The sequence below is a fragment of the Anguilla rostrata genome, chromosome 6 (assembly GCF_018555375.3).
Source record: "Anguilla rostrata isolate EN2019 chromosome 6, ASM1855537v3, whole genome shotgun sequence".
NCBI lineage: Eukaryota > Metazoa > Chordata > Actinopteri > Anguilliformes > Anguillidae > Anguilla > Anguilla rostrata.
Window position 1 is genome coordinate 33,247,975 of NC_057938.1, and position 19,749 is coordinate 33,267,723.

Genomic DNA, 19,749 nt, shown 5'->3' on the forward strand with positions numbered 1-19,749 from the left:
TGTACAAGTCTGGGAAACAGAGTAAGTCCAATTGTTTTTCCCAGTCTTTCAGGGTGTTGTCTTGTACATGTTGCATTTGGTAAAGAGCTGTGGCTGTTTCATGTTTTCGGATGTGTAACGGATGAATGCTGTAATTTTGGTAGATAATAGCCTCTTCTTCTCGTTCAATCTTTCGCATTAACAATTCTTTGGGACATTGCTGTTTTTGTGCAATGTTCTCGTCTACACTGGAATCAGATTCAACTTCTTCTTGATCATCTTGATTGCACATGATTGACGTATGTCTCCAGTTCCTGGTTACGAAACAAGTCTGCAGGATCATCAGGGAGCAAGATGTGGTTGTACAAAGGGTTGATTTCCTTTAGTTTACGCAAAGCATTGTAAACTTTGTTCACATCCACAATGTCTTCCCAAACTATTTTTTATTTTGTTGGTGCACTACGTACCATGATGTGGAGTTCAAGAGCATCTGGCAAGGCTTGGTTTGGTGGAGGTAGTTTGCTGAGAGTTTCTTGAAGTGGCAAGGGCAGGTGAAAGGTTCGACCATGCACTTTCAGAATGCGTTGATGATGCGGTAACCTCTTATTAGTGGAGACTGGAGACATTCTTGATACTGTCTGGAAAGCCTTAGCACGCTGAATGAGTATTTTTTCATACTCATTGAGGCACAAAATTTCTTGAGGAACCTGTGGAACTGCCATTTTGTTTAGAACACATCTGGGTGGTAGTCTGTCGTTCCTGAACTTTTCGAGGCAGTAATTGCAAACATACTTGACTTCAGTTTGTGTACTGTCCAAGTAGGTTAGAAGAGTCAACCAATGTTGAGAGTCTGGTACTGAGGACATGCGATTCACATCAACACAGTCCTTTCTGAAGCACAGTTTATTACAGGAAGCACAAGCATGTTTTGGTGTGTCAGCTACACATTTTGCATATGTTGCAAATTGGGTCCTGTATTTTTGTAGTATCAATGCTTCATTTAAGTGTGATGTGTCATGTTCCTTTGAATGTCAGATTTGTGGATTTGGAGAAAGGTTTGCAGATCTCTTCTATTCTGTCCATATCACCTTTCTCCAAGGCCTTCTGCAATGAAGTGGACTTGTCATAGATAGTCAACACAGAGTAAATGTTTTTCACAAGAGTCCTTATCTGAGGGAAATGAGTGCCAAGAGTATACAAGTAACGAAAAGGTGACTTGCAGGCGCTGTCAGACATGTAACGTGATATGATGGCCTAGTCTGTCAGGAGAGCGGAATCCTCCATTGTTGCAATCATCAAAAGTTTTCAGAAATGTGCATGCTTTGCTTGGATCTGCAGAGGCTATTCTTTGAAGAATGTTGAGAAGATAAGGGACAAGTTCAGCGCTTGTGTCAATTCGACAAATGTTGTCATTACATAGCCACTTTTGACAATGTCTTTTTGATTTGTTTTTCCCCTCCTCATCTTTGTCATGAGCCTCAGAAAACAATGGCCCAGTTTCATCATTACTTGTTGGATGTTGAATTAGTACATCAGAGAAAACATGGCCTTGTCCCTTCTCATCAATGGGAATGCAGGGAAAAGCTGCTTTGTCATAGGCTGCTTCCAATAGTAGCACTCAGTATTACTTGTGTGTAGACTTGGGCCACATAGCACATGAGCCTTTTCATCATCATTGTCCTGTGCATATGCTTGCTTTAAGATGACATGCACTTTCCTTTGCAAACCAGAAAAATCCTTAACTAATTGGTCCAATTTCTTTAAGACTTGGAGGGCAAATTCAACAGAGTATGTTGCCATCATACGTTTGTCAGCAGTACTGTGGCCTTTCAAGTTCCTGAGTAGTTGCTTGATAAAAAACTGTTTATGGAAACGAATCCGTGAACTTCGTTTTCTTGTGTATATGGTGGAGAGTTTTTTGATCCTTCGGTAAACATTCCGACTTTTGCTGTGTTGTTGTTTTCTCTTTTGATGTTGCTTGTACTGCAGTTGTCTCCTTTGTGGATTAGCACAATATTTTTCCCATTGATCTTGAAGATTCATTTGGTAACGTTTCTGCTTCTGCTGTAGAATTGCTGCAGGATTTTCTTGATAATACTCTTGTACTTTTTTTCTCTTTGGTTCAGGATTGTTTTGGTAATGTTCCCGTACTTGTTGACGCTTCGGTTCAGGGTTGAGTTGGTAATGGTCTCGAACACGCTGACGTTTTGCTTCTGGATTTTCTTGGTAGTGCTCCCGAACTTGCTGACGGTTTGCTTCTGGATTGTGTCGGTAGTGCTCCCGGACCAGCTGACGCTTTGGTTCTGGATTGTCTTGGTAGTGCTCTCGAACACGCTGACACATTGCTTCTGGATTTTCTTGGTAATGCTCCCGGACCTACTGACACTTTGCTTCTGGATTTTCTTGGTAGTGCTCCCGAACCTGCTGACGCTTTGCTTCTGGATTGTTTTGGTAGTGCTCCCGGACCTGCTGACGCTTTGCTTCTGGATTGTCTTGGTAGTGCCGCCGAACCTGCTGGCGCTTTGCTTCTGGATTGTCTTGGTAGTGCTCCTGAACCTGCTGACGCTTTGCTTCTGGATTTTCTTGGTAGTGCTCCCGAACCTGCTGACGCTTTGCTTCTGGGTTTTCTTGGTAGTGCTCTCGGACCTGCTGACGCTTTGCTTCTGGATTTTCTTGGTAGTGCTCCCGGACCTGCTGACGCTTTGCTTCTGGATTGTCTTGGTAGTGCTCTCAAACACACTGATGCATTGCTTCTGGATTTTCTTGGTAATGCTCTCGAACACGCTGACGTTTTGGTTCTGGATTTTCGTGGTAGTGCTCTCGGACCTGCTGACGCTTTGCTTCTGGATTTTCTTGGTAGTGCTCCCGAACCTGCTGACGCTTTGCTTCTGGATCGTCTTGGTAGTGCTCTCGAACACGCTGATGCATTGCTTCTGGATTTTCTTGGTAATGCTCTCGAACACGCTGACGTTTTGGTTCTGGATTGTCTTGGTAATGCTCTCGTACACGCTTGCGTTGTACATCTGGTATATCGTGATACTGTTGTTTCTGTCGTTGTCTTTGCGGTTGAGGATTGTCATGGTAGTGTTGTAGCTGCAGTTTTCACTTTTGTTGCAGTATTTTCTCTCGATTTTCCTGATACCGTTGTCGTTCTCGTTTACTCTTAGCTATAGCATTTTCTAGCGAGGTATTTTTGTATTGCTGGTCGTTCTCTGAACATCCTTTGTGATACGCATGAAATGATGGTGCTTGCCTGAGTTCTTTGGGTTTTATCTGTTCAGTAGGTTTGTAAAATGATCCATCAGTCTCGCTGTCTTTTGGCTTTGTTAAACAGGAAAAAAAATTAGAAACAATTTTCCCAAAAGTTCTGAACTTTGATTGTGGTGCTTCAGCTTGAGTAAAATCTTCCTGTTGTTCCCCTGACACAGGTGCCTGATGTGTATGTTGTTTGGGTTTCAGATGTGTTTCACCTTTAGAAGACGTGGAAAAAGAGAACGTACGGTGGTAATGGCTCATCAGAAAAAAGTTAAACTCATAGAGACCAGGGGAAGAGCATTGTGACTGGCTGATATGCTGCCATTGTGTTTGCATTTGTGAACCAGATGGAGAATGTGGCGTAGGGAAGTCTATGTCCTTCTGATGGTGTGTAATTTTTTTCCGAGTCTCATTTTCTTGATATCTTGCAAGCTGCCGCTGTGTTTTACCCTCATGCTCAACGTGCTGAAATTGCCTTCGTGAATCACCCTGAGAGAAAGAGGTGCAAGACACTTTGTGTTGTGGTCGCTGAGTTTCAGTCCTGACAAAAGAGGTATGAGACTCTGTGGGCTTTGGTCGCTGTGATTCAGTATTGAAGAAAGAGGTACGAGTCTCTGCAGGCTTTGGTCGCTGTGCATCGATATGAGATCGAGAGCTGTAAAAGCCTGAAGGCTTTACATGATGGGATTGCACATGAACAGTTGTACGATGGTATTGTTCATGTCTTGCATATTGTGATTTTGTCTTGACTGATGCATGATAGTAGTTATGATCAGACCGAATTTGTTCCACTTTATCTTTATGACTTTGCATGATAGAATGCGTGTTTTTTTCTTATTTTGGGAGAAATTATGTTGATCTGTAAATGTCCACCTGTGAGTGAAGAAATACAGGAGTAGTTAAAATTGGAATAGTAATGAAACAAAGACAATACATTTAATACTGCATATATATTTGAGTAGCAAATGACAATGGGCATCATGTATCAAATGACTGTATGAACAAATTAGATTGTGAAGTGTTTGTATACACAAATTCACTGATGGTATCAGGTTTATTAATATTCACTTGAGATCAGATATTTACAACAGGTCCAAACCTTGCACATGCACATTTTCCGATGGTAGAAAATACATTAATGTGAATAGTAAAACAGTGAAAAATGTTTTCTTTCATGTTTATATTAATAGTACAGGCTCATTTTAATTTGTCAAAAATGAAGTAAGGAAGCCGAAATATAGTGCAAACAAAGAAAGTTTATGTATTCATTCATACTGAAAAGTAAAACAGAATGAAAGGCTTTACGGTTTAGCCAAATTATGGTGTTCCTCAGACAGCCTTAAGCCAGGAACATGTTGCATGTGAATGTGTTTTTTCTTTTTTTTGTGGCTATTTTTTGTTCTGATCACTTACCATGCCTATGAGTATAAAAGAATAAATGTATTTGTCGTTTGGCCTAGTTTGTCTTCAGTAGCATATTTTTTTATATTTCCTTGGCCTGCTGAAGGAGCCTACTGCCACTGCCCTATGTTCAGCTTTAATTGAGCGTCCTTTGGATATATATATATATATATATATATATATATATATATATATATAAACCACAACATGCTCATATGCATGCACATACGCACACAGGCCTACAAACATTCACCCACATGCATACACACCATGTTTGGAAACTGCCCTGTGAAGCAACATGTAGATAGTGTTACAGTGATGACGTATGTTTGTAGGCCAACCCGGATGTTTCTTCCGCCATGGGTTCCCTCCGCAGATTTCGAATGGTTTTTTTCCCATAGGGATTTCGTTTTCTGCCGAAAATAAGGTCTGTGGTAAACGTATGCCAAAATCAGTTTCACGTTTTTTTTTTTTTTCTAGGAGATAAATGACAGCCATTACTATCTCAACCGTGAATTTCGTTGAAGTTGCTAACAAGTTGCTAAATTGAAACTACGTTTGTCGCGTGCATGCGGGCTAGTATGGAAACTAGAGTGGCGGTTGCAAGAAAGCCACTGTTGTTGTAGTTTAAATATAGTGCTATTAATTGGTGCTATTTATCTCGTAGAACAAAACGTGAAGCTCTCTTAGGCTTACGTTCACCACAGACCTTATTTTCGGCAAAAAAGCGAACTGTCTATGGGGAAAATGCTTTGGAAATCTGACGAGGGAAGCCATGGCTCTAAAATGCGAATTGCTTACGGGTTTCAGGACTAAAAAGTGTAAAGTGTTTTTACAGTCTCTGAGTGTAACACTCCAGGGCTTGACATTAACATCTTGGGCAAGGGGTTTCAGATTGTTTACTTGTCCGATAGCTGGACTTACTTGTCTGAAATGTGAAATGTTGTCCAATTTTAAGAAGAACAATATACAGATCCATTTTCACAATTATTGTGATTTAATGAACACAATACATACAAAATAACATAGCAGACTGGCTAACCCGGTCTTTCTTTTTCAAAAATTTGTTGCAAGTGGAGTCTCAAAGCAATAAAGCAAGCTTGCAATCAACTGTATATTTTACCTTCCAGAAAAATAGGTCAGGTGTAGCCTACTCGCCAATTTATTTTGCAACACATCTTTACCTGTGCAGTGTGGAAACTCCTGAGGTTCACTAGCTGCACTCAGCCCATTGTTTATTATCAACCACCGTAATTAAATGGTTTGAACATTTATTAGATATGTTAAAGAAGACATAAACACACAATTCAATCATGGCATTAATTGAAATTTGAGAATTATAATAGAGGTAGCATGATCATCAATGGGACTTATCTTGAGATCATATTTTAAGCCGCGTTTCCACCAAAAGTACCCGGAACTTTTAGTCCCAGGAACTACTTTTCAAGGAACTAAAAGGTTCCTTCAGCCCATGGTTGTCTGTGTTTCCACCGCGGTCTAAAGTCCCGCGAAGATTAGGCAAATTAGCCCACTGACGTATGAAAAAGCGACGTTGTCGTCGGTCCATCTGTCTTATGATTTCTTCTGTAACCCCATACTACCACCGAAGTAGCCTACATTATTTTCTAATAATCGGGACAGCCCGGAGGGGTTTATTCCACTTACATACAACGGGTTACCAACAATGACTGTATATGGTTACTTTTGTATTTATTGATTTTTATCGATTTAATCACCCGGAATTGAAATATTCTTCTGCAGCCGTTTGGGCATATTTTACCGTTGTCAAGCAAAACTGTCGTTGGTAGTTGAACTTGGACCGTTGTTATGCAACAAATAGGATATAACACGCCAATAGTCAGATTGTAACTGTTTTATATATCCTCTCAAACACATTCATTATGTTTTTATGCGAACATTCGCTTTCATGTCTTGACATCCGAAGCGACAGAATGCATTCACATTTATATGTATAACTGGCAACAACAGCAGAAAACATGCACATGTTGTAAACAATTTGCTGTTTGATTACTTTCTCATCGTCAATTCCATATAGGCTAATCGCAAAATGACAAGAATAGAACGAAAACTCGGACTTGCGTGAAAATTTAAATTAGTAGTGGTAGCCTACAGCCACCGTTTGCTTTCCTTCGAAGTTACAGCTAGCTGAGCAGCGAAGTGTGCCCTCCAGATGCGAACCATGCACCATAAATTAGTCCATAGTCTTCCTGGTCTTTTTGTAGAATTGAAGAATGGCAGAGTAAAATTACGGCAGTCTGAAAAAGCTAAAGGGACGATTACTAGAATTAACCATTGGGACTATTTCATCAACGGGTCCTGACGCTACAAGAATGCCGGTAAGCAGCAATCTCGGCGGCTAGCCGTTTTCGATGTGGAAATGATCATGTTTTTGTTGTAGCTTTTTAAAGAAATTTTCGGACAAAGTAGGCAGCTAGCATTTGGGTAGGAATTATAGCTAGATGGTGTCGTTATGGAATTGTTTACGTTTGGTGAATTAGTGTAATGTTAGATTGTAGGAATTGTGTGAAATGCACGCAATGGCACCTGACTGAGACAACACAGATTTTTTTGATCAGATAATTTGTAGTATTGTCAGAAGGTATAGTTGATACCTGTAGATCAGCCTATATGTAAACCAGTTGGGGTTTGGGTATTACAATAAATATAGGTTAGGTGGGTGAATTTCATGATCGGTGACGAGAAAGGAACGATCGCGTTCGTTTCCGTCCCCGTTATTATTACTCCGTGAGAATGAACATTTTGTCAGCTAGGTGGCTAACCTCAAAGTTAGGGCAGTAGCTGGTTTAGACTTACTGTAGTTAGCCTTGGTAGGCTATAGTTGATGTTACTTGGTAGCTAGCTAGTATTGTTCAGTATTTGTAGTTTTAAATTATAATTAGAAGTTGACATCACAGAGCGTTGTGCACTGTTGGCATCTGGTTTAATGAAGCTGAGCTAAGTAGCTGGCCAGCTGTAAAATATGAATGAAAGCATTCTGGCTAATGCCGGTAAGCAGCAATCTCGGCGGCTAGCCGTTTTCGATGTGAAAATGACCATGTTTTTGTTGTAGCTTTTTAAAGAAATTTTCAGACGAAGTAGGCAGCTAGGGTAGGAATTGTTTACGTTTGGTGAATTAGTGTAATGTTAGATTGTAGGAATTGTGTAAAATGCACGCAATGGCACCTGACTGAGACAACACGGATTTTTTGATCAAATAATTTGTAGTATTGTCAGAAGCTATAGTTGATACCTGTAGACTAGCCTATATGTAAATCAGTTGGGGTCTAGCTATTACAATGAATAATAGAGTTTGGTGGGTGAATTTCATGATCGGTGACGAGAAAGAAACGATTGCGTTCGTTTCCGTCCCCGTTATTACTCCGTGAGAATGAACATTTTGTCAGCTAGGTGGCTAACCTCAACGTTACGGCAATAGCTGGCTTAGACGTACTGTAGTTAGCCATGGTAGGCTATAGTTGATGTTACTGGGTAGATAGCTAGTATTGTTCAGTATTTGTAGTTTTAATTTTCTTGAAAGAATTGAGGAAACATTGGGTAGCATTGCTTTGGAATACATGTTATTTAATTTCGGTGAGGCAAGATAGCCTATATTGTTTGTAGTACCGTAACTTGGCGTCATGAGTGAGTTTTGGTAAAGGAAACAGAAGCGTAAGAAAACGTTAGTGTAAGAGGAAATTATCTGCCCGAGGGCCAGGCGGGATTCAATCCTACAACCGGAGGTTTACCAGTCTGTGACTTTGTTAGTGAAGCACCATGACATAGCCAGTGGTTAAATTGGGTTTTCTAAGGAGGGGGAGCCCTTGTTTACATATTACCGTCAATGGTCAACGTCTTTCAATGCATCTTTATTTACATCTCACAACATCTTACGCCACATTTACATCTCACACCACTTATTTATATCTCATGCCATCAGTTCACATATTAGCTTTACAGTCATTTCATTTTAATTCATGAGGTTCCAAATAGGGCTGAAAGCATGTTTCTCCTGTCTTTCCTGTCTCTCTCTACAAGCTGTATGGTCTGCTGACCTCCTGGTCATGACCCACTTCTTGACATACTTTGTTGGGTTCCAAACCTCTAATGGTGGACCCACTATGTTGATAAACATTAGGCAGGAAACATTCTGTACCTTCAGCTGAGTGCGAAGTGGTGAGACAACAGTGTTCATGACAGAAAATCCTCGTTCACATTCGGCTGTGCTTACAACCATTGTATCAGCTGCTTGTTTCAGTTTTAAGAGTCCCTCCCTGGGTGTCATATCTGGATTCTGTTTAAAGTCCCTGAAGGCTTGCTTTACACTAGAGTAACTTATTTTGAAACAATCACAGAGTTCTCTTACTTCGAGCTCTCCATAGAGCAATGGCACCGGAGTAGGCCAGGTTTTAGGTGAAAGCACATTCAGCTTTTCAAAAAGTTCAAGTTCATCCTTTGGGACCATCCTTGAGATCATGCTGTTGCTCAGTTCATGGAAAAACTTCTTAGGTTCAATGAGTTTTTGCTTGGCATTTGTTTTAACCAACACGCCTTTAAAAGTGCCATTCTCAACAGCCTGAGAGGCAATTTGATAGTGTGGCCCTGGTGTCTCCTTCATAACTGAAAAAACTTCAGCCTGCCTTTTTACCATATTGACAGCATCTGACAGATGGACATTCCTGTCCTGCAATGACTCTGACAAGTCTTTTAGCTCTTCTAAAGCATCAAACAAGATTTTTAATAAAATCTGCGGAGGCCAGTTTTGCTGAGAGCCCTTCATACATGCATCTCTCAGCAGAGCTCCTTCTTTCATCTTTACCAGCACATGACAAATGTTGGTGCAAAGCACTGTACATGTTCCACACAGCTTCAACGGTTCTGTAGGAAGAAGCCACCCATCTCACATTTAAAACACGGCCTATCTTGCGCAACTGTGCACCCACTGCTGATGCTGCTTGATCCAGCTCTCTGAGATTTTTAGGAGATTGACTATAGAGACAATACAGCTTGTCTAAGAAACTGGTAAAGTGGTTTGTCTCTACACAGCTCTTTACAGCATCTCCTACAGAAAGTTCTAACCTGTGATTTAAACAGTACCAGCCAACTATATCTGGATATTTGGCTTTTAACTTGACATAAACCCCTGACTTCTTACCCAACATCACTGATGCCCTGTCTGAGCAAAACCCAAAAAAGCATTCCTTAAGAAATTCATCATCTAAACTATTGTGCGTGAGGCACTTGAGCAATGAATCAGTTATGCCATCTGCTGTTGTCTGCTCCAGTTCAATGACATCCAAGAAAAAAGTAAGTGGGTCTGAATTTTGTACAGATGCTCTAATATATACAACTAAACAAGATTTCTTGCTAAGTGTTGTACTTTCATCGATCAGAATGGACACTTTGGGTCTTGTACACTTGATGCTTGCCATCAGGGCTTGTTTCATTTCTTTTGAAATGAAATGGACAATATCTGTGCATGTAACATTGCTATGAAGGACTCTTCCCATATTAAGTCCATTAACACGTTCTAAGTCTATGAGAGCAGGGTGGTCGATGTATGGGCGACTGTTTTTTGCAACATAATATGCCGTTCTGAAAACCTTTTCAGTGGTGCTTAGTAGTTCCTGCTGTGCTCTAAGAAAACTGGCATCTAACGGGTTTTCTGCTTGTTTTTGACAAATTGACTCAGCCAGTTTATGACTGTGAGATGTTTTGTGGTCATATAGCTTTTTTCTCAGTGATTTCATTTGTTTTTCTTTTGTGTTTCCATATGGAGTGACATTGCCATTTTTCCATTCAGAAGAAAATGTATGTTTGTTGGACCCTGACCTTAAAACCCCTGGTGAACCAGCATCTCTACAATTCTCACACCCTAGCGCCTTATTTGACATAAATATGAATGGAAATTTTGTCTTGAAGTGTTCAAATTGTGAAAAAGTCCAACAAATCGGCAAACTTGCAGCTGTGCTGCTACGGTCACTGCTAATGGCTGTACTGCCACTACTGGTTGCTGTGCCTGTGCTGCTGCTACTGCTGTTACTCAGGGCTGTGCTGTTGCTGTTGCTGAGGGCTGTGCTGCTGCTACTGCTGTTACTCAGGGCTGCGCTGCTGCTACTGCTGTTACTCAGGGCTGTGCTGTTGCTGAGGGCTGTGCTGCTGCTACTGCTGTTACTCAGGGCTGTGCTGCTGCTACTGCTGTTACTGAGGGCTGTGCTGCTGCTGTTGCTGAGGGCTGTGCTGCTGCTACTGCTGTTGCTGAGGGCTGTGCTGCTGCTACTGCTGTTGCTGTGGGCTGTGCTGCTGATACTTCTGTTACTGAGGGCTGTGCTGCTGCTACTGCTGTTGCTGAGGGCTGTGCTGCTGCTACTGCTGTTGCTGAGGGCTGTGCTGCTGCTACTTCTGTTACTGAGGGCTATGCTGCTGCTACTGCTGTTGCTGAGGGCTGTGCTGCTGCTACTGCTGTTGCTGAGGGCTGTGCTGCTGCTGCTGCTACTGCTGTTGCTGAGCGCTGTGCTGCTGCTACTGCTGCAAAGTTCACATTTATATCAGCCATGGCCTCTTTTCCATTATACTTTAAATGCATACACCTGCTAACAGACATCCAGTATACTACTGTGAAAATAACCAACAAAATACTTGTTAATTATGGCCAAATTATTAACTATGTTCATTTTGGTGCACTTTTATCCTATTACAACAATTTCTGTCATGTCTAGTGAAAAAAATATCTGTACAGTTTATGCTAAAACATGCAGCTAGAGTAGATGTGCAATGGAGCACTTATAACGAAGAGAGAACACAATAGCATTAGTTATACATGTTTTTGATTATGAAAAATTACTTATTCTACACATGACTTTGGGCTTTAATATCGTCATTGTCTTCATTCCTATTCAGCATTAGTTTTTTATTTTATTTTTTTAAGCAAAACGACCACACTTACCAAAAAAAGAAATCTTTTAAGGTCCTCTTCCTCTTCATTGTTAAAATGGACTGTTCATTAAGCCTCTGAATGAATGAACACAATTAGCTTAGCTAACTAAAAAGCTGCCAGTTATCCAAGTTACTCATATCTTCCACTTATTGTACAAACGTAAACTCATCGTGTTCCGAACAAAACACGGGGAAGCGGCCGCTTCCACAAGAAGTTAACGTCCGTTCAACGTTAGTTTTTCTCATGAGGAATGTGGCTTAGTTTTAGGCTTTATGTGCACTAACAGTTACTGGCTGCTAAAGTTAGCTTAATTTCAGCTGATTTACACAGTTTCTGATGTGATGCCTGCCTGAGAAGCTAAAAACAGCCATTTCAGTCCACCAAGGCAACACACAGCTAATCCTGCTTAACAGACAGCTTAGTAAATACACATAAAATGTTAGCTAACTCAGAATTGAACTTTTGAAACTTACCGAGGAGAAAAACAATTTGACGGAATCGGAATGTTCGAGACGAATGCGATTCGCGCCATAACAAACTCGGTTTGCGTGATGTTGTGCGGGCTCACGCGCGTTTGATGACGTCTGATAATTGTTACAAGCTCATTGTTTACATAGTTTTGGATGTAGAATTCGACTCAAATGTCTCTATTTGTTGTCTAGAGAATTATACATCAAGACTTACATGCTATTACATTTACTGGGAGATTTAAAAAATACAAGTGTGATATGATGATACGATATTGAAGGAGACGGAGCTCAGCTCCGGCAAGGTGCAATTTGGAAGTGAGGACGCGGAGCTCAGCTCCGGTGGGCTCCGGCCCAATTTAACCCCTGGACATAGCTATACAATGCGTGAAATATCATTAGCAAACCTGTCCGTGGTTTTAAAGAACAACACAGGCCAGTAAGCACAGAAGAGCTCCCGTTGAATCCATATGGCTTTGCAATATTGTAGCCGGTTAATAACGGAACGTGCTGACGGTACGTCATAATGCAGTGTATACGTTCTGTGAACGGCAGGTTGATATGGTGCAAAAGCAATAATTGAGAAGTAGTAGACAATTATTAGTGAGGGTAATAGCAGGTTAAAGAAACATGTTCTTAGCTGGGTTTGAACCTACGAGCCCGTGTTCCCAAGACTGTAACCTTGCCCACTAGTCCACAGGCAGACTAGCTGTTTCAGTTGGAAATGTTTCAGAGTAAAAAGATATATGGGTATTTTGCGTGTGTATGCGAGTTTTTGATTGGGTCGTGTAGGTGAAGATTTGGCTGGTGTCGGTAAAATGTCCAATGGGGAGACGTTGTTAGTGGGATAGGCGGCAGGAAAAATAAGAATGAGAAGAAGAATGAGAAGAAGAAGGAGAAGAAAGAGAAAACGCAAAATCCCCTTAGTTTGGGGCTTTATTGTGTGGACATGTGAAGTTGTTTATGAAATATGTCTGTTGAAATGGGGTCAAAATGTACAGAATTTAATGTTTTTAAGGGCTGAGCGTCTGTGGCTGTTGTGGTTATTTCTGTGGGGAACCCTGAAAAGTGCCAAACTCTCGGTGCTGTATAGGTATGGGGCATGCCCCCGCCAAGGCGTAACTTGGCATACCTGCCATCCCAATAGTCCACTGGTCCACAGGCCAAACTCCATCCTATTTACTGTTTGGCTGGCACCCCCTTCTTCCCCTCAACCTTGTCCTTGGTACACCTACAGCAAACCTCCCTGAGTCCCCTTCCAGCTGGGTAAAGCGTCATCATGGAAAACTGTGCTATACCCACCAGAAAGCAAACAAAGCCCTTGGAGCCAGATGCCAACAGCAAAAGCAGAAGTATGACCAAGCTCCTTTAAGCGCTCCTCTTTTGCCTGGTGAACAGGTCCTGCTGAAGCAACTGCGGGCAAAGGACTGTGGTAAGCTTTCAGACAATTGGGAAAAGTCACCTTACATTGTTGTTTGACAGCCTAATACAGATATACCAGTTTATGGGGAGGGAACAGAAAAGGTGTTGCATCGAAATCTTTTACGCCCATATCCTGTGACCTGTCAGCCACCAGCAGTAGAGGATCAGTCACCATTACCGGTTGTGCAAAGTGGGGGGATGCCTTGGTGGGCCATGTTCTCTTTTCCAGGTCCAGCAAATCCCCCTGAACCCAGAGTCCCAGTGAACCAGCCAGCACAATCACAGCCCCTGGCAGACCACCCGGAGTCACACAATACTAGTCAGCTGGAGGCAGTTGACCCCATGGCTACCTTCCGATGATCACAGCATACCACGCAAGGGCAAAGGCCTGCCCGCTACACACCCTAAAATGCTTAAGGTGAATTACCCCTCTATTTAGCCTTTGCATGCCATGAGGGTATAGCATTGAAAAAGTGGGGAGGGATGTAATGGGACTTTTACTGTGTAAACTTTTATTACTGTCAATGTGATTGTCCTCTTTTCCTACAATCATGTCTGTGCAGTCAGAATTTCTTGTCCGGTCATATTTTTAGAATATGGTATTTGAGTAGATTGCTATTATAGGCGTGTGTGTGTTCCCAAGTGCACAGATTTTGTGGCGCCACTGATTATTTGTTTTCTCTTTCATTCTCGCTCCCCGCGCACTTGATAATTACAACCTCAAGCTTTGTTCGTTATATCACAACACCATTGTTAGAAGAGAGGGGAGGGCTGTAATCATTGTATTTTACTTTTATCCTTTTTTTTTCTTAATCTATGATCTATGATCTATGACCAGGGGCCTGATTATGGTATATCTAAATAGACCGGCAACTGTTTGATAGTCACGTGTGTACTAGTTTGCCGTGAACCCCACTGCTTGTGCATTTCTACTATTGTATTACTATTGCGTATTTACATCACTGGATTTAATGTGCAGTGCCTTTGAGTGTTGTGTATTTAAGTTATTGTGTATTTAATTTATTCTGTTTCTGTCTATTGGTGTAGCCACTCTGCCTGTTTATTCTATTTTGTAACTGTGGCTATGGTCTTATTATCTGCCTTTTAAAAGAAAATATAGGCTATTTCAAATAAATTGGCTATTGTTCTAACTTGTTTGGTCTACACTTTGGTTACTGAGGTCCCATTCCAGATTTTCTGTTTGATTTTACTTACTTTAGCACTCATTACACATACTACATGCTGAAAAGGATTTTAGCAAATAAAGACCCTGTCATTACCACCCTGGCCTTAGTCAATCCCCATCTGCTTATCCTATCCCCAGGTGAGTGGGAAGAAGTGAGAGGTCTGCAATGTGCTGAAGCCCTTTGAAGAGATCACTGTTGAAATTAGTGGTGAAAGGTATTGAAAACCGCATGATGGTGAGAATGTATTAAAATATTGCCATAGTTTACATCATTCATATTATTAGTTAAATGCTCTGATTCTGAAGGCCTGGGTTTCACTTTCACAAGCTCATTAAAACAAAGTCGTAAACCTGTCCATCAAGGGTGCAATTGCTGTCTTGACTAAGGTTGTTACTATAGGAACTGGACTTGGGAGAAGCTTCAAAGGCCTTAACTTCGACTGCTTCTCAGCTAAGATGTGACATAGTAGTAGTGGTGGTATTAGGAGTAATAATTATAATAACAACAACAGTAAGAATAAGAATAATAACACATTTTCTGAGGGCTAATCTTTCTTCCTCTTTCATTCTCTTAGTTATGTGACTGCCACAAAGGTAATATTACTTGCATAGGGTCTTCAAAGGATCACAGCAAATCATCAAAGAGCTGGTGGAAACCTAAGAAGGAAGATATGGTGGAAGGCCTGGGCAAAAATATGGGAAACTGATTCCACAAAATGGAGTACCACTTACTGCTCTCAGAAGCAGCAGCTCTAGGTTCGAACAATGGCCTTCAAAGATGACCGTGCACCAGACATGGTCTATCAGCTTATCTGAAACACAGCAGCAAGGGTGGCAGTCACCAACCAGCAGGCTGAAGAGGAGGAATCGGGAGCAGCAGCACAAGCAAATAAGACCACACAGGAGAGTGCAGAGTGGAGTGATTTTGATGAGCAGGTCTCTAGGCTTGTGACAACCAGGGACAACCCAACTGCAGAAGCCATTATCCTTATTTTCTTAGAGGAGCCTGTGCTTTCTAGGTCCTCAAACCCACTTGTGTGATGACACGGCTTGTGTGATGGCTATTGTTTGTTTGATTTTTTTTTTGTACAGCACTATTGCTATTCCGTTTGTTGATTGCACTTTACTTGATGTTAATATTTTCTTGTTAGTATTTTACATTTGCACTATATTTTCTAATTGCAATTACTCTTGTCAGTATTCTATTTTAATAAAATATTACAAAACCATCTCTTTCACCACCTCTCTCACAACAAATACTGAGGCATGTATGATGCAAATAGCAGTAACACATTCCCAACTGTAGGCTATTCATTTAACCGGGTATCCTCTGACCTTATTTCTGCCCTTAATTAAATTATAACTTCCTAATAAAACATAGCTGTGGTTGATGGCCGGATTGAATGGATCAAGGCAATGAAAACTTTTTTTAAAGGTATAAATATAATGTACGTACAAAGTTATACAAAAAACAGATGAAAATTAGCCTGTATGGCTAAATCTGGCACATTTACATGGTGCATCTAAGTTCTCATGTTTTATTAACCTCTTAGCGCAAAGCCCCTAGTGGTCGGCACGCTGGCGTGTCGAGATTACTGAACTCAGACATTCAGTGCTACTGCAACCAAAGTATGAGTTAAAAACAGAAATGTGTTGTTTTAGTTTAATTAGTAGACGATACACGACAACTATGTTGAATGTGGAGTTTCGCAGCGCCACCATTGTCACTCTGGTTGTTCATTTAACACACACCCCCTCCCTGCAATCTCATCTAAAACTACACCCCCCACCCATGGCATAATGGACAATATTGTCTATCTTGGCATTCATAAAAATATTCTTTCACCACTAAAAAATTGTATTCCGTCATAGCAACAAGATAAACCGACTATAGCCTAACCCTAAGATATGTCAACACTGCAGTGAAAACGCTGCTCACTGAATAACGAAATAAACAAGAAAAAGTTTTAAGAAATGATACCATGTCATTCTACAGTCAATATCTGGGACTACATATTGAATAAATATACAACCTTATTGGTTTTACACGTAGAGATGTCCCTTTTGAGACGGAGTGGTCATATATTGTCTTGGACAATCCGTTTGTTAAATATACGTGCATTTGAGATGCCTGGGTACCTTCCAAAATAGCTGTGCGTAATACCACATGTGTTGTTTACGGTATTGTCGCCCTTTATAGGTAAAAGACGCTGCACCTAACAAAACATGGTCAGCGATTTTTTGTAATTTCTTGGAAAATACTATTATTGTTGAGGACTTCCTGGCATAACCAAGCCATATGTTTGCTGATAGACCTAGCTGACATCGTTTTCTGGAGCAAAACAGAAGCGAATAGAACAGTATCATTGATTTACTGTCTCTGTCTCCATATACTGAACATAGATAAGATTTCATCATTGCTATTAGGATGGCCACCAGCATTACCTCAGAAAGGAGGACACTTCTGCAGGGCACGCTGTGTGGGTAACCAACACGGCCCCTCGCGCCCCTCGTGTGTGTGTTTACACCACCTCTATGGTTTGTTTACACCTGCTTTGCACCACCACCATCCCCATCACATGGTCCATCACAAGTTTAAAATGAAGTAAAGCAAAGGGAATGGATTTGTTAAATTGAAATGTAGGAAAATTTTGAAACTCCCCATGATTGTGATGACGTCACATGTTAAAGTTAGGGAATTCCCATCAATGTTGATCAAACTGGTTCCTCCAAACTCTCGATGCTTCATGGTAAAAGTACATCACATGTCTGACTATTCACTCACATAATCAATATGTAATCCAATAAACCTGTATCATTAGTTGCAGCTGAGCTTATGGAAACGCAAGAAACCACAGTATCAACTGTAGAAAAAAAGCAAGAGAATGCAGAAGGCTTAAAAGAAACGACACTTACTCACTCAGCAGAAAACATTAATCAAATACTAACCATACACTTATATTTTCAAACTGATCAACTGCTAATAAATGTGCTAGAAGACTAATATTTTACAGTGACTCCTATGTAACCTGAATACAATGGAAAATTACAGGAGGCTGTGACTTGTATTCTTAATGGAAAATTACAGAATAAAGACTAATATTTTTTAAGGGAAAGTTGGGGTAACTTTCCACAATGACGTTATCACCCAAGAACAGGAAATCATTGTGGTGCCAAGAAGGTCAGGTAGACCCAAGAACAGGAAATCATTGTGGTGCCAAGAAGGACAGATGGTATTTTAAGGAATGTGTTAGGGGGAGTTGTGGGGTGCACAGTGTATAAAATGAATGTAAAACTGACAATCGAGGTTCAATTCTGCAGAGTTGATCCGGCTTTGTGCACCTGTGCAAACAAAGTCTAACTTTTCTGAAGAGCTTGCTGCTGTGGTGTCTTTTCCCTCATGAAGTTGTTTTCTACAAATTAAAGATTGGACTTTGAATTCTGTCGGTTCCTAGACACGACAGAAATTCATCTTTATTTAAGGGAACCACGAAGACCATTCATGTGCTATTGTATTTTATTGTATTTCTTTACTGTTTTTTTTGTTATTTTTTTCCTGTTTGGATTGTCCTTTTCTTGGGGTTTTGTTGTATGCAATTATTATTAAGTTAAAATGTCACAATGTGGGCTGAATGTTACCAGGATGTGGGCAACATCAGGGTATAGCCTACAGAACAGAGGGTCTGACCATCTGATGCAGCTGAAGGTAGACACACATCTGGTGTGGACTGGTCTGGCCATCTGGGGCAGCTCTAGGTAGGCACACATCTGATGTGGACTAGCATATTTGTTTTTCCGCATGTGATGCGTTTAGCTGTTGTTGAATCATTGTAAATTTCCCTATCCACTTTAATGCCACAGTCTACACTGCTGTGAGACTGATGGTGTTTGACAGTGTGATAGACTTTGCAGAGCTCTGCTGCTGTCGTTTTATTCTCAATCGGGGATCCGGTAGGAAGGAAAAAAAGACGAGAGATGTACCTGCACTCCTCAGATTGAGTCGATGCTTGTCGGTCAAAGCATGATGTTCTATGGCGCCTTTCCCTTTGCTGCACACATCAAAGTCAGTTCTACACACTGTGCAAAATGCATGAAATTCATCAATTCTACTTCTCTTTATGAAATCCATTTCCTTGCTCCATTCTTCGCTAAAAGACATTTTTCTTTTCGGCATCTTTCTGCAAATTTTAGTTGCTAGCTGGCGTCAGTTTCATCCGACCTCACATGCACCGGCACCACGCGTGCGACCCGAGCCTCTGACGAAAAAAACACAAAAATGCCATGGTGCATGATGCACGCAGCAACGTACGTAACGTAGCCAATAGGCTGGCTGCCAGCTGATATGTATTTTTTTATACAAATGAAACGCAAGATTTTATTTGATGTAAATCTAAGCCAATAAAATGTTTGAATAACACGTTGACACTGTAATTCTATTTGTAAACATAATAACTTTCACAAAAGCCAGACAATTATGCATCGGGCCAGAGGTTGCGCCGGACAGAGGACAGTTGGGTCAAAAACCGGACTGTACATCTCAAAACCGGAGAGATGGCCACCCTACTTGCTATGTAAGTATTACTGCTCAAAATATTTTGGTTATATACGTTATTTTTGAAATTGAGTGTCTTTAAATAGGTTAGTGGTATTATATAATGTGGATATTTCACACTGTAATGTAAGCGTTACTTAGTAGTGTAACAGTTTTTGTGAAGCATGCAACAGTGATGACGTGATAGTTGGAACATTGCCAAAACCTGGTGGACAGTTGAAAATTGTTTTCATGACGCCCCATCTCTATACCAGAAAACATATGAGAGTACAGAGTATAAAAAACATACAGGAGTTCATTATTACACATTTAGGTACTGTACCGCATTGTGTGACAATATTTTAGCATTATTTTTAAAAAATTTGATGACAATGTTTCAACCTTCATAAGGGGCTCATTTATATGCTTTATAATGTACAAAAATCATTTTATTCATTTTTGGAGAGATTTTGGATATGTTTCTGGACCCCTAGTTATTTTAGACCACTGTACTGATGGAAAGCTTGTAATTCCCACTTGAAAATGATGCAAC

At 40.8% G+C, this 19,749-nt stretch overlaps 1 long non-coding RNA gene across 1 annotated transcript; it reads left to right on the forward strand.

The window, feature by feature from the left end:
* The first annotated feature begins 17,294 nt into the window (after positions 1–17,294).
* Positions 17,295–18,036, forward strand: LOC135256980 (uncharacterized). Its single transcript, XR_010330561.1, has 2 exons — positions 17,295–17,846; positions 17,891–18,036. It is a non-coding gene; the product is annotated as an uncharacterized LOC135256980 (long non-coding RNA).
* Positions 18,037–19,749: the final 1,713 nt, after the last annotated feature.